This window comes from Theobroma cacao, chromosome 6 (assembly GCF_053813885.1).
Source record: "Theobroma cacao isolate CCN51 chromosome 6, ASM5381388v1, whole genome shotgun sequence".
Classification (NCBI taxonomy): Eukaryota; Viridiplantae; Streptophyta; class Magnoliopsida; order Malvales; family Malvaceae; genus Theobroma; species Theobroma cacao.
In genome coordinates, this window is record NC_142644.1 from 17,030,065 (window position 1) to 17,044,419 (window position 14,355).

Here is a 14,355-nt window from a genome sequence, read left to right on the forward strand (position 1 = left end):
AGATGATGATCGTGCCCGTGTGCACGATGTGGGGGGATGTATACGATGGCACTGATTGGGCACGATGTGGGGGGATGCACAAGATGGTGCCGGCTATGTGCATGATATGGGGGGATGTACATAAGCCGGGAGTGATTATGATGATGTTGATGTTTATCTATGTAATTATGCATATCTAGACTTATGAAATGAAAAATTATGAACGTGATATATGATTGACATATATGAGAAATTTGATACATTGCACTTTGGGAAATTTCATGTGCTGTATGTTGATTTTATTGGTTTAGCAGGATGACCTTTTTGTTGAGTGAGGGGAAACTTTTCTCTTGGTGCCTTATATCTCACTACAGCGAGAATCATTTTTGCTACAGCGAGAAACTCTCGGGTTGTGAGAGTTTTCCCAGATTTGGATCTCGCTGCAACGAGAATGAATTTCGCTGCAATGAGAAACTCTCTATTTGTCCAACCAAATTTCGCTACAGCGAGAAAGAAATTTACTGCAGTGAGAAACCTTCTATCCATTTTGCTATCTTGCAGGTTTTTGTCATATTTTTCCAATTCATTTATACCCTAGTGGAGTATGGACTTTCAACATGTTTGGGGATTATCTAACTAAGTTTGAAATGAGGAAATTTTGAGATAAACCCTCAATTGGTTGAGAAGCCTTAGTTCGACTAATAACTTAAATCCCAACATCGTTGCATTTGACAATAACTTATACAACTTAGTTCGGCTAATAACTTAAATCCCAACGTTGCTGCATTTGACAATAACTTATATAACTTAGTTCGGCTAATAATATATATAACTAAGATTTGTTGTCGCATTTGACTTGCTTGTGCATCACTGAAGCCTTCATTTTACAAGTTATTCGTTATGTATGGGTTCCTCATGACCAAGTGATTAATATTTAAAGGTATAATAAGGGGTTTTCAATATGAATGAAATTAAATTGCATTGTTTTAAAACAAGTGCATCATGATTATAAATTCTCCCTTATGGTTGCTTGTTCCCTTCCTTGTTCACTCACTAGGTTTATACTCATCATTTTCAACTACATGCTTTAAGATCACGAGGCAGCCGGTAACTAGGACTAGATGTCCTTGTAGACTTATATCCATCTTTGGTAGATGTCTCGGCATTCAGTAGTTGTACATTCATTCGAGTCCCTCCACTGGAAGTCGAGTATTATTTTGTTGTGTATAGACGAACCTAATGTAAATTGTTAAGATATATGTTGTAGACAATGTATATACACTTGTTTGGTATGCCAGTATGAGATGGCAAATGTTAAATATTATTTTGGTTCTAAGTTGTGAAATATGACTTAGTAGTTTATGATGGGATGATGAACATGTCAGATTAACAGGCTTGGTTGGGCTTAGTGGACTACATTCATTGGGCCTATGCACCGGTCATGGCCCAGAAATTGGATCGTGACAAAGGTATCCCTGATAACTGAGTATGAGAATAATTTTTGGCATGAGCCAAGTTTTAAGAAATTCTTAAGCCATGTTCATTACTCGATTTAAATGAATTGATTTTATTTGGTTGAAATGAGTTGAAAGGTAATAAATTATAGTATGATGATTTATTTTATCTGTCTCCATTTACTCAACTTTAGATATTTTAGATGGTATTTGTTTACTCACTGGGATTATATAATCTCACCACCCTATTTTCCAACCCTTTTAGGCTCAGGATAGTCTGTAAATAACTCATTTCGTTGAGGCCTACAGTTGGACTTGCATCCTTAAAAACTGTAGGTTTACCACTTTTGATACTTTTGGTCGTTCGTGGGCCCACGTGTCACTGTAAATTAAATCTTATGCTTTGGTAATCTATATTACAGTATGAATGAATTTATTTAGTTTTTATGCTACGAAAATTATTTACCAGTAACTCTATAAATATTGTTTTATAAGAAAATAGAATGTTTTATTGAATATTTTTATTATATTCAAATAGTTATAATTTCACTTTAAATGAATGTTTTATATATCTAAACTTATTTTTGATTATGAAATATGTGTTTTCCACTTGCATACTACATTTTTAGCTGGTTTCGAGATTTTTTAAGACAAATTACCAAAATGCCCCTGTGAGACAGAAATTATTTTTTTTATTGATTTAAGTTGGAAATAACTTAAAATCTTTTAGAACATGATTTTTGGCAACGGTTACTCATAGGGAAAATGAGAAACTAATATTAAAGCCTTGCAGAGTTTCGGTTGACATTCCGGGTAATGAGTGTCGATCGGGATACCGCGACGGTTGTCACCGGCTCGAGGGGAGTATCGGGTCGTGACATATTGTATATAGGTGGTGAGCCCTCTAACAAGGGTAAAGACGTTGTGTCAAAGGACTGAGAATAGGAGTATTTCAAACTCCTGATATAGTGAGTACCCTTATTATCATCTTAATTATCTAAAGTAGTTTTTATCCGATTTTGAGATTTTATGGAAAATGAGTTTAAATGGTAAATCTTTATGTTTTATAAGTAAAATGTGATTAAATGAAATGATTTTATAATATTGTCTTAAAATTGAATTATGGCTTGGAAAATGGAGTAATTGGAGACTGTTTGTTGTGTTATAAATCATGGTTTGAATTGAATGGCTTATGATAATGTGGGCATGAGTGGCTGGATTGGTAATTGTGCTAAACATATATAAACTGTTGTTTTGCCTTGACATGCTGTGTTGTAAAATAATTGTCACGTCATGCTGTTGAATTTTATTGAATTAGTGGGATATAGATTGGTCACTATAGTGGCGGGTTCTGTGGACTAGCCTATTAGAGGGGCACGGAATCTCGTTATATTCATACCTCGATTGGGGAGGCATGTAGGGTAACTCCCGAGGTAAAACTTTAGAGTTCACTTCATGTCAAACCACCACGTGAGGGTGAACTTGGCCAACGCCAAGGAACGGCTATGTTTCAAAATAAAAACATGATTTATGCGTACATGACTTTTTAACAGCCTTGGCGGACTCGGTTGGGATAGCCCTAGGCCAAGGTATCCTTGACAACTGAGTATGAGAATAATTTAGGCACGAACCAAGCTTTAATAAATTCATAAGCCATGTTGATTAATCGATTTAAATGAATTGATTCTATTTAGTTGAAATGAGTTTGAAACGTTATGAATTATAGTACGATGAACTATTTTAAGTTGTCTCCATTTACTCAGTTTTCGATATTTTAGATGGTATTTGTTTACTCACTGGGATTATATAATCTCATCACCTTCCTTTCCACCCATTTCAGGCTCAGGATAGTCAGTAGATAGCTCATTTCGTTGAGGGCTACAGTTAGACTCGCATCCTCAAAAATTGTAGGTTTAACGCTTTTGATACTTTTGATCGTTCATGGGCCCACATGTCACTGTAAATTAAATCTTATGCTTTGGTTATCTGTATTACAATATGTATGAATTTATTTAGCTTTTACACTACAAAAATTATTTACCGGTAACTCTATAATTATTGTTTTATAAGAAAATAGAATATTTTATTGAATACTTTTATTATATTCAAATAGGTATAGTTTCACTTTAAAGGAATGTTTTAGACATCTAAACTTATTTTTGATTATGAAATATGTGTTTTCCACTCGCATACTACATTTTTAGCTGGTTTTGAGATTTTTGAGAAAAAATAACCAAAATGCCCTTGTGAAAAAAAAATTATTTTTCTATTGTTTTGATTTGGAAATAGTTTATAATCTCTCAAAACATGACACTTAACAATTGTTGCTCACAGGGAAGGTGCGAAAACTGATATTAAAGCCTTGCAAGGTTTCGGTTGGCATTCCGAGCAATGAATGTCTATCGGAACGTCGCGACAGTTGTCAAGAGCTCGAGGGGAGTATCGGGTTGTGACACAAAAAGACCAAAATTCTGGCTGAATCTTATTTTTTGTCAAACGAAGAAAACTATTTTTGTTTTCTTATTTTATGTAACGACTGAGAAGTGGTTGGAGGCTTAAAGTTTTAGTTTGCTAATATAATATATTTATATAGCCAAACTAAGTTTTAACCCTAAATACTACAGTTGTATTTTAATTTAATTGAGTCTTTGAAAACTTAATTAATTTCTCACTTTATTTTTGTCTCTTTCAATTAAGTCCAACTTAATTAATTATCCTTATTTAATCCCAATCATGTCACTTAATGTGTGTGACCCATTAGGCTTCTAACACATTGGCAATAAATATAAATCCTAATCAAATATCAATTTGATAATTAATTTATATTTATAGATCATGAGTGGTATATAGCAATACATCATTACCACCAAAATGTTAAAGAGTCAATTAAAGAATTTGACAAAGCCCTTCAGTGATAAGCCTCTTAGTGCAATACAATCATTTCATCAAATATCACAGATATGTCATTAAGCATGGCTCGGTGTCTACTTATGACATTCTATATTAGTTCTCATAATTCATGACTAACCTTATGAATTTAGAAAACTAACTTTCCTCAAATTCATCATGCTTTCGCCAAAGACTTTATATAAGTTAATCAAAAATTGAAAACAAGTGAGATACATCCTCTCATATCACTTGAGGTGATGAATCCTTTCTTGACTACTCATTCACCTTCGTATGCTTCATGACATACCCTAAAACACTCTGTTTAGGCATCTGGTCATCTCTAGACCCGTAGGGGTGAAATCAAAGTATGTTATTCCCCATACAAGATGACCTGGTGTCTCAAGTCCAAGGACTAGTTGCACGACTATCACATGTGAACATTTTCCATAGACACTTGAGTAAAATACCAAATAGAGTTCTCATAGCGAGTCATGTTCAGTGAACTTGTTCTTTAACAAGCACTTACATGTTATCCTCAAGTATCCCATATATTTCAATCTATGAGATCGATTGCTTACTTTCCAAGTAAGGAGGCTTAACATGTACTAGTCTTGGAGCATTGTCAATGCCCTATCTTGACAATACAATGACCACGAACTATTTTAGGAACATGGCTTTGATACATAGTGATCTCATAATTGTAACAACTTTACAATTCTCTTGCAAGGCCTTTATGTTCCATGGGCTTCATCCAATCAATACTTAATAACTCCTTATTATTGCACTAACATGAAGGAAAACCTCTATCACATATATTTATGCGATTAAGTATGCATTAGATGACAATATATATATTTCAAATTTGAAAGGAACATCTTTCTCTAAAAGATTGTAGAGTGGTTTCAAAATTTTGGAGAAATTCTTGATGAATCACTTATAAAACCCACAATGTCCCAAGAAACTCCTAATACCTTTCATTGATGTTGGTGGTGGGAACTTCTCAATTGTCACTATCTTAGCTTTTTCCACTTATAAACCTTTGTTAGAAACTTTATGTCCAAGAACAATGCCTTTTTGCACCATGAAGTGGCATTTTTCCTAATTCAACACTAAATTTATTTCTTCACATCTCTTGAGGACTCTAGCAAGATTAAAAAGACAATCATCAAAATTATCACCAAACACAGAAAAATCATCCATAATATCTCAAGCCATTGTTCTTGCATATCAAAAAAGATTGCCATCATGCATTGATAATTCTATTTTATACAATTATTTTATTCCTATTTTGTTATTAAACGTTAGCTAAGTCCTCAATTTTCAATTATAATTTATTTATTTTTAGTTTTTTTTATAATTAGTTTATTTTTAAGTGAGTTATTTTAATTTTGTATTAATATTTTTAATTTGGTTATTATTTATTAGTTTTTCTTTTTTTTTGTAGGAACTAAAAAAAATTGGGCTTAATTTTGGAAAGTGAGATGTTGAAAGACCCGAAAGTCTGCTTGCATATGCTTCAATATTTTGGATATAACTTAAGTTACAGAGCTTTAAATGATACGATTCTTAAACCATTGGAAAGCTAAGAGACAGTGCTACAACTCTCATGAAGATCATTTTTCCCAGTTCTGCCTTGAAGATAGAGAAAATCGCTTCAGAAAATGGCTAGACGTACTGTGTCGGGAATAGAAATTTGTAAAGACTGACAATTGATTTTTTGGGCCTCTCATTACACTTTTAAGATCAATTAAACCCTAGGTCAACTTAAGGAACTTTAGGTTAAGTTATTAGTATAAATAGGATATGTTTAACAACATTAGAGAGACAACTTTTGGGGGATTCAAGAAGCTAGGAGTTAAGGCTGAAACTTGGAGATCAAGGTGGCAAATATTGTTTTGTTTTCTTCATTGGCTTTTATTTTTCTTGTTACTCTCAATGGTTGAATTTACTATAATGTTATTTGTTTTTGCAATTATGAGTAGCTAATTTTCTTTTTCTAGGATTGCAATTGAACTCACATAAAATCGAAATTTTTAATCTCTTTTTTGCTTATTTTTAATGGGATTAGAATTGTTTATTCCAATTTGTTCTTAATGCTTTTCATTGCCTGGCCACCAATTAAATTGATTTAGGAACCTAAAAAAACTTGGGAAAGGGAGTTTAGAGTAGACTAAAATTAGGATAGCATATGATCATATTAATTGATTTGCATATAGGATAGGGATATACCTATAGGCCATATGTAGCCAGATTAAAGCCTAAACTTAATAAGTCTGTTTTAATTTCAATTCACATAGTATTACTTCAAATTTTATTTTTTCTTGTTTCAATATTAGATTTTGTTTGTTTGCAGATATCTTTGGTTATTGCATGCAAAGAAGAAACAACTTGAATCTTGTTCCTTTTGATCAGGAGATAGAAAGAACTTTCAGAAAACGTCGAAGGGAAAATTTTGCAAGTTGCAGCTTTAAATCAGACAATGGCTGAGGATGACAATAACAATGGTAATAACGCCATTAATTTAATTTCCGAAGCAAATAGAGCACTGCAAGATTATGTTGTTCCTCTTTTGCAAGGTTTGCACCAAAGCATTAGGAGACCTTCCATCAATGCAAAACAATTTCAAAATTAAACCAGCTTACATTCAGATGATCCAGTCTTCAGTCCAATTTGGTGGGTTACCCAGTGATGATCCTAATTCTCATTTGGTTAATTTCCTAGAGATTTGCAATACCTTTAAATACAATGGAGTAACTGATTATGCTATTAGATTGAGACTATTTTCGTTTCTCTTAGAGATAAAGCAAAAAGCTAGCTTAATTCACTGCCCAATGGATTTATCACTACATGCGAAGACTTGGCACAAAAGTTTCTAGAAAAAAAATTTTTGCCTGCCAAGACTGCAAAGATGAGGAATGATATCACCTCATTCACACAATTTTATGGTGAATCCTTGTATGAAGCTTGGGAAAGGTTTAAAGAACTACTAAGAAGATGTCAACATCATGGGATTCCTGATTGGTTGCAAGTTCAGACATACTACAATGGGTTGGTTAGGTAAATAAAAACCACAATTGATGCTGCTGCTGGTGGGGCATTAATAAGTAAGAATGCTGCAGATGCTTATAATTTGTTAGAAAAGATAGCTTCAAATAATTATCAATGGCCTTCAGAAAGGTCGGGTCCAAGAAAAGCTGTTGAGCCTATGAAATTGATGTACTTGGTACCTTAAATGCTAAAGTAGCTACAGAAGTGGCTGCACTATCTAAGAAGTTTGACACACTGGGAGTTCATGTCGTTAAAAATTCATTTGTAGTCTGTGAGCTGTGTGGAGATAGTCATTCAAGTGATCAATGTTCATACAATTTTGCATCAGTCCAATTTGTGGGGAACTTCAATAGGCAGCAGAATAACCCTTATTTTAATTCATACAATCCTGGTTAGAGAAACGACCCAAACTTTTCATGGAACAATAATGCAGGGCCTTCTAATCCAAAGCCCAACGTGCCTCCTAGTTTTCAACAACAATCTAGACCACCAATTCCTAAAAAGAAGTCTCAAGTGGAAGAACTTATCTTGCAATATATGTCCAAGACTAATGCCATAATTCAGAGCTATGGAGCGTCCTTGAGAAATCTTGAGACCCAAGTGGGACAACTTGCAAACTCCATCAACAGTAGACCCCAAGGTGCCTTACCAAGTGATACACAAGTCAATCCTAAAGGTAAGTAACATTGTAATGCAATTACCCTTAGGAGTGGCAAAGAAATTGAAGGGGTAATGGAAAATCAATTGAATCTTCAACGGAGCATGTAGATGATGACAAGGCAATTGTTGAGAAAGAAGTTGAAGTGGAAAAGACAGATAATGGGCAAGCTTAAAATCAAGGGAATTCTAAAGCAAATTATCCTCCACCACCATTCCCACAAAGGTAGAAAAAGTGAAAGCTTGATAAACAGTTTGAGAAATTTCTCAATGTCTTTAAGAAGCTCCACATAAATATCTCTTTTGCTGAAGCTTTGGAAAACATGCCAAGTTATGTTAAATTCTTGAAAGACATCTTAACCAAGAAGAGGAAACTAGAAGATTTTGAAATAGTGGCATTTACTGAGGAGTGTAGCGTAATAATTCAAAACAAGCTTCCACCAAAACTTAAAGATCTAGGGAGTTTTTCTATCCTTTGTACTATTGGTAGATTTAAATTTACTAAAGTTTTATGTGATTTGGGTGCAGGTGTTTCAATCATACCTTTGTTAATTGTTGAGAAACTTGGACTTAACGAGATACAACCTACCACAATTTCTTGGCAATTTGCAGATAGAAGAATCAGGTACCCTGTTGGGATTAGTAAGGATGTATTGGTTAAAGTTGGGCATCTCTACATTCCAGTGGACTTCATTGTGCTTGAGATGGAAGAAGATCTAGAAATTCCTTTAATCTTGGGACGACCATTCTTGGCTATTGCAGGCACAACCATTGATGTGAAGGAAGGCAAGATAACTTTTAAAGTTGGAGAAGAGGTAGTGGAGTTTAATATTTTCAATGCAAATAAACATCCTAGCTCTGCAAAATTGTTGCTATAGAGTGGAGTTAATTGATGAAGGCAAAGGTGAACCTATTTCTCCACTTACAAGTGAGCAAGCATCAATCTTTGAGAGTAAGCTAGCACCTCCACCTATGAAACCTAAGCAGTCACCAACGGGGCATCCTCCACCACCATCTAATTGTCCTTTCAAGATTGGACAACAAGTAATGATGCTTTCTCGATCATACTTCAAGCTTTTTCCATGGAAACACAAAGAAAGATGGTGGGGTCCTTTCAAAGTAGTAAAGGCTTATCCTTGTGGAATAATTGAGTTTTATAGTAAGGATACGAGAACAATCATGGTTAATGGGATGAGCCTCAAACCATATTTTGAGGATGAAGAATTGAAAAAGGGGGTGCTATAGTCAAGTTAGTGACTATAAACGAGCGCTTCTTGGGAAGCAACCCAAGCTCCTCAACCTTAATAATTTTCGTCTTTTATTTAAGTTTTGTTAGTATCAATTTATTTCTTGTGATCTAATTCTTTTTTTTATGTTTCCTTTTGCAGGTAATTAGTTTAAAAAAATTCAAAATAAATCAAAATAAATAAATAAATAAAAGGTCAGAGTTGTGGGCTTCAAATTGATAGCCACGACCATGATTGAGGTAAAAAAAAAGCTAAAACAGAATGTTTCAGTGCCGTAGCCCTCAAAAAGAGTGTCACAGTGCTGAATGAAGCGGACCAGGCAGATGGTTGAGCCCCTTGGCCCTCAAGAACCCTCTTATTTTTTTTCTTCTTTTTCTTTCACTCTTCTTCTTCTTCGGTCACCATCCCCACTCCCATTCTTCCTCCTCCTATAAATCTCTTGCCTTCCTCTGTTTTCTCTTTTGCACTCTAACTTTTTGTATATTCTTTCTACTTGGATTTTTTTATTTTCCCTTTGAAATCCTGCACTCCTAAGGTAAGTACTCTTCCAAACATTGGGTTGTCAATTACTTTGTGTAGAGAAAGGATGAGGTTAGTGTTCATAATAAATTTTATAATCTTTGCTACTTGAATGATTCCATTGTGCATGTTTGTTAATGGATTTTTCATACTTCCTCAGGATTAATGCTTAGAGTGCTGAAAATTTTAAAGATTAGTGCCAATTTCTTGTTACCCATATTATGGATTTATGGACTTTTTGTTTGCTGCATATATAATTGATGAATGCTTTGTTGCTTAGAGTAGATGATGGGTGGTGACGATATGGAGGACATGTAGACTGCAGCTTTAGAGTTAGGGGAGTATTCTTGTCCTTTTTCTTTTATTTTCTTTTATCACATTGAGGACAATGTTTATTCTAAGTTTAGGGGAGTGGTTTAGAATTTTGTTAGTTAATTTTTTTAGTTAGCTTTATTTTAAGATATGTCTTGCATATTTATTTATGCATTGCATGTTGTATTGTGTTTCAAAAAAAATTGAGATAGTTTGTAAAACCCGACCCTATAAATACATGTCATGACATACATGCATTGAGTAGCATGTTATTAAGCTAGAAAAGCACCGAAGAATAGACGAAACCCGATATTGTACCTAATAGTACACTTAAATTTATTTAACCTCGAACTAGTTCAAATAGGAATTGTATGATGAAATTTAATATTTTATAGTCCAGGAATGACTAAAAATGATTGTTCGGAGTTCGAGGGTTCATTTAGGGTAAAATTAGAAATTTTGATATTCAAGGGCAAAATCGTCATTTTGCCACCTAAGATAATAATTTGATCATGGAGCGAAAATTTTGACCAAGATTAACTATTTGGAGTATAATTTAATGATAGGAAGTGAAAAAGTTTAATTCTGGTGATTTTTGGAGTGTAGGGGCAAAATCGTAATTTTACCACCCACGGACAAATTTTGAAATTTTGAGAGAATTTAGATCAAATTTGACAAATTGGAGAATGGTATGAGTATAAGGGATGAAAAATATGTCTATGGGCAAATTTTCAATTTTTGGGGCAAAAATGTAATTTTTGACTTTTACGGGAGCAAAAGTGTAAATTTCAAAAATTACTCCACCGAGACTTTGGATGAGTCTGAGAATTTTATCTAAGCTATGAATATATGAGACAAGTGTATGGTGAAAATTTGGAAATAAATGGATGAAATTTTAAAAATGGGCCAATGGGAAAGTGACATGTGACATTTTTTTAATGATATAATATTATTTTAATGAAAAATCAGCCCATTTAAACCCAAATTTTAAGTGCTGGCCGGCCATAAGGAAGAACAAAAGAGGAAATAGAGAGGAAAGGAAGAAAAAAAGAAAAACCAAAGAGAAACAAGAAAATTCAAAGGGAAATTCATGGTTTTCGACCGTTTACGCGTCTAACGGTAAGATTTTTCGATTTTAGCTTGATTTCTACCTTTCCTATGCCTTTATTTTCATTTAGCATGCTTGAGGAGAGAGATCAAAAAGCGATATCAAGGGCTGGATGAAATTCTAGGGGAGAGAAATTGAAATTTTTAGGTTTTGATTTTTAGTTAAATTGATAGTTTTAGTTAGTTAAATGTGTTTAGAAATTAAATTGGGCAAGAAATCATTAAATTTTCACAATACCCACTCTTGGCTGGATGCTCAATGCTGTACAATGATGATGAATTGATTTTATTCTAAGGGAAATGAAGAGAAAATTATGAAAAACGACTAAATGTGATAGAAAAACAAAGTAGAAAATTTACCGAGTTAATGTCCCATTTTTGGCCGGATTTTCCAAGGAAGGGAGTGAGCTGATTTTGGTGATTAGAAGGTTATTGGCTGATGTTTAATGGTTAGAAATGTTGGAGAGAGAATGGGACAATTTAGAGCTAAAATGGAGCGCGTTAGCAATTTATCAGGCAAAGTACCAAAAATAGGTTAATACCGCGTTTAAGCCATTTTAGGCTATTGCATTTCATACCATGCATTAGTATAGGATTTAAGTCAAATATATAGTGATTTAGCATCAATGTGATGAATTGTGTAAATTTTTGCAATGTGTTTAGGAGGAGAGGCTTCCGGAAAAGGCAAGGAAATCATACCCGACGAGTAGTTATCGGGCACTTAGAAAGCTTTTAGTTTGTATAAACGGTGAGTAAACTTATTATTATTGTAAATTATCTAGAGTTTATTTTTAAATGCCCTTTATGTATTTTATGAAATGAGAACGAGATTAAAACGAGATTTTTGATGTTTTAGGAATAAATGTGACAAATAAAAATATATTGTATTGATTATGAAATTGAGTAATTGGAGGCTGCAAATTGACTTGAAAAATATATATTTTCCTAGGAATGGCTTATGAGAAATGAGTATATGTGGCTATATTCTGTGAGTGCATTGGGAAATTTATGTAAGTTGTTTTTACTATGCAGGCTAGATAAATAAATAAAAGCCACGTTATACTGTCGAAATTTTATTAAAATTGGTGGGTTAGTCACTGCAGTGACGGGTTTCTGTGGACTGCCTATTAGAGGGGCACGGTAAACCCAGTTATATAGTTACTCCGGTTGTAAAGGCGAGGAGGGTAACTCTCGGGGTAGTATTAGAGCTCACTTCACGTCGAACCCCCACGTGAATGTGTAACTCGGCCAACGCCAAGGAACGGCTAGTTTTAAAAATAAAAATGTGTTTCACGTGTGAATATTTTAACACCGTTAGCGAACTCGGTTAGATGCCTCAGCCAAGGTATCCCCGAGGATTAGTTTTGGCTTGAGCCTTGTTTTAATAAAAGACATAAGCCTTAACAACTGTTTTGGTAAATTACAAATATTTTATGGTTTAAGAAACAAATTGAAAACATTATGAAATGGGTTGAAATTTGTTGTTTAAACTTGCCTCCATTTTACTCGCCTTTAGATATTTATGATAATGTCTGTTTACTCATTGGAATTTTATAATCTCACCACCCTCTTTTCCACCCATTTCAGGTTCAATATAGACTGTAGATAGCTGATCTCATCGAGGACTACCATTGGATCTACATTTTCCAAACTGTAGGTTCACAGTCCTCTTTACTTTTGTTTATTCGGGGGCCTTCTTGTTATTGTAAATTAAATTAAATATTTTGGGTTACTGTATTTCAGTATGTATAAATTTATTTAGCTTTTACGCTATAAAAATTATTCACGTATAACTCTATAAATATTGTTTTATAAGAAAATAGAATATTTTCCTTAATATTTCTTTTATTTTCTTATTATATTCAAATAACCGTAATTTCGTTTTAAATGAAGATTCTAGACTTTTAAACTCATTTTGAATATGAATTATGTGTTTTTTACTTGTATATTAGGTTTTAGCCAGTTTCGAAATTTTTGAGAAAAAAATGACCAAAATACCCTTGTGTGGCGAAAATTTTATTTTGATTGTTTTTTTTATCTAAAATAGTATATATTCTCTAAAAACTCGATATTTAACAATGATTGCTCACAGGAAAGGAAAGAAACTGATATGTAAGCCTTGCGGGTTCCGGTTGGCATTCCGGATAATAAGTGTTAATCGGGACGTCGCGGCGATTGTCATGGGCCTGAGGGAGGTTCCGGGTCGTGACAATTCTATTGGTATCAGAGCTTTTGGTTTTAAAGATAAGAGTTTTTGGTTTTAAAGTGGTTTTAAAAAATTACAATATCAGTGTGGCCTCGGATTAAGTTAAGTTAGGTTGAATAGAATGCATGCATTTTCATATAGAGCCTAAGGTTCCCTAAGCTTGCTCGTTTTCTCTTATACATTATTATGCCTCCTCGACGCGGACGCCCACCTCTCACTAGATCGGTTGGGAGGGGAAAAGGTCATTCCCAACGTCGTCAGCTAGATGCAGTAGGGGAAGAATCGACTGCGTCTACCATTCGGGCAGCACCTACTGCTGAGCAGGCCGATAGTCCTCCACATCCTCCACCTCCTCCGCCACCTACTGGTATTCCCGCCATGCCTACTGAGGCAGCACAGGCATTGGCAACTTTCTTTACCGCAATGGCTGGTGGAGCTCAGACTGGTCAAGTTCCACCTATAGTACCATCAGTTACTCCTTTAGTTCCACCACCAGTACAAGATGTTTTAAGCTTTACTATCAGTTTCTCTGTTCCCTTGTGAGCAACCATTGTCAAATATCGTGTTCTAAAATATTTTAAGCTGTTTCCAACTTTAAACAAATAAAATATTAATTTTTCGTCTCACAAGGGTATTTTGGTCATTTTTCTCAAAAATTTTAAAACTGACTAAAACGTAATATACAAGTACAAAACACACAATTCATATTCAAAATGAGTTTAAAAGTCTAAAATCTTCATTTAAAACGAAATTATGGTTATTTGAATATAATAAGAAAATAAAAGAAATATTAAGTAAAATATTCTATTTTCTTATAAAACAATATTTATAGAGTTATACGTGAATAATTTTTATAACGTAAAAGTTAAATAAATTTATACATACTTAAATACAGTAAGTCAAAATATTTAATTTAATTTACAATAACAAGAGTGCC

General features: G+C 33.8%; 1 non-coding gene across 1 annotated transcript; it reads right to left on the minus strand.

Moving 5' to 3' along the window:
- Positions 1 to 7,227: 7,227 nt before the first annotated feature.
- Positions 7,228 to 7,334, minus strand: LOC148762099 (small nucleolar RNA R71). The gene has a single exon (XR_016027304.1). It is a non-coding gene; the product is annotated as a small nucleolar RNA R71 (small nucleolar RNA).
- Between the last annotated feature and the right edge of the window lie 7,021 nt (positions 7,335 to 14,355).